At 39.0% G+C, this 1,417-nt stretch overlaps 1 protein-coding gene across 8 annotated transcripts in view; it reads left to right on the top strand.

Annotated features, from left to right (window-relative positions):
• The window catches only part of SLC4A7 (solute carrier family 4 member 7), a 106,545-nt gene that overhangs the window by 8,261 nt on the left and 96,867 nt on the right, over positions 1-1,417 (top strand). The gene's annotated exons all lie outside the window — the stretch shown is intronic.

Genomic DNA, 1,417 nt, shown 5'->3' with positions numbered 1-1,417 from the left:
AGAGAGGAAAGTTAAGCATGTAACCCAAGCCTATCATCTACACATTGAAACTAGTGCAGCCCATAGAAGGCCCTCGGTTTTGACACTCATAAATGGTACAGATGAGCATTGATTCAATTAAAATTTGAAAATGTGAGTTGTGCAACTCAGTTTATTCCTCCCAAGGTCCACAGTGTCAAGACTAACTTAAGCTTAATTGTATTAAATGTAACCTGTAATTCTTGTCCATCACTGAAATGAGGTAATTGTTTTAATTAAATTTCATTAGTTTGGAACAATACCGTTTAAGTGTGTGGCTAGTGAGATTTATTTCTTTTAAGTGGTTACTCAATAATGTAGTTTGGGCAGGGCGCCCATTTGAAATCTGTCATGCTTATGTGAGTACATAACATTGGACCAGATATGTGGTGAGAAGAGATTGTACAGATGACAGTGGAAAGTTTCCTTTAGAACTATTTTCTGTGCGTCATTATAATCCATTGGGCCAGACCATAAATTTAATACATGTTGGCTGTAGACAACTTGAACTTGTTTAGCAAATGGCTAAAGTCTGCCAGGATGCATGCAGTTCTGGATTATTTTTAAATGCCCTAAAATACATACAAATACTATCTCATTTTAGAGAGAAAAGTAGTAAATATTAATCTTGGTTTAGTGACTAGTTCTTTAAATAGTTCTGAGAATAGTATGCTAAGGAATCAGAATGCCTTCTGGCTAAGCTGTGAACTTCAAATATTAAAAAATTTCAAATTCTTGTACCGTAAGGTTGAGAGGGAGAGGTACTCAATCTTGTGATAGTTTAAAATCAAACGTTTTCGTTTATGCTGCAAGCCATGTGTTCTGCTGGAGTATATTTCTACTGCGTTGTCTCACTGCAGTGCTTCTGAGGCCTGGCCAAGCTGTTTTAGAAAGCCATTGGTTTGGCTTTCTCTTTCCCAGGTGTTTGTGTATTGGTAGATGTAACATGTGTCATTGTCTCTTCCCTGGGGAGATTATTTTCCTGGCAGCATTGTATAACCAGTGAGTGAGGAACAGTTTAACTTCTCCCCTGCAACCTTCCCATTTTGGGGAAAGAAGTTGTATTTTGCTAGTAGGTCTGTGCAAGTGTGCTATATAGTTTTGCATTCTTACCCTAATTGTTTGTTACTGAGCAGGCTAATAAAGACTCTACAGTTAAGGTATGCACAGTTTGTGAATTCCTGTTTCTCTTGGCAGCAAAAGAGGAATTGTTTCATCCCAGAGACTCTGCAGGAAGAAAGAGTTCTGAACTTTTTTAAAGGGGGTGGCTGGGTGGGTGGGGCGGGGGAGGTGTGTGGGCAGGGTGGGGAGGAAGAGTTCATGACTTAAGTGCCTCATCAGTTAAGGAATTTTTTGTTGATGGCTAAGAGATAAGGTACATAATGGCTTTTCAGGCTGG

Source organism: Alligator sinensis, unplaced genomic scaffold, assembly GCF_000455745.1.
Source record: "Alligator sinensis unplaced genomic scaffold, ASM45574v1 scaffold181_1, whole genome shotgun sequence".
Lineage (NCBI taxonomy): Eukaryota > Metazoa > Chordata > Crocodylia > Alligatoridae > Alligator > Alligator sinensis.
This window is presented reverse-complemented; position numbering and strand designations above follow the sequence as displayed.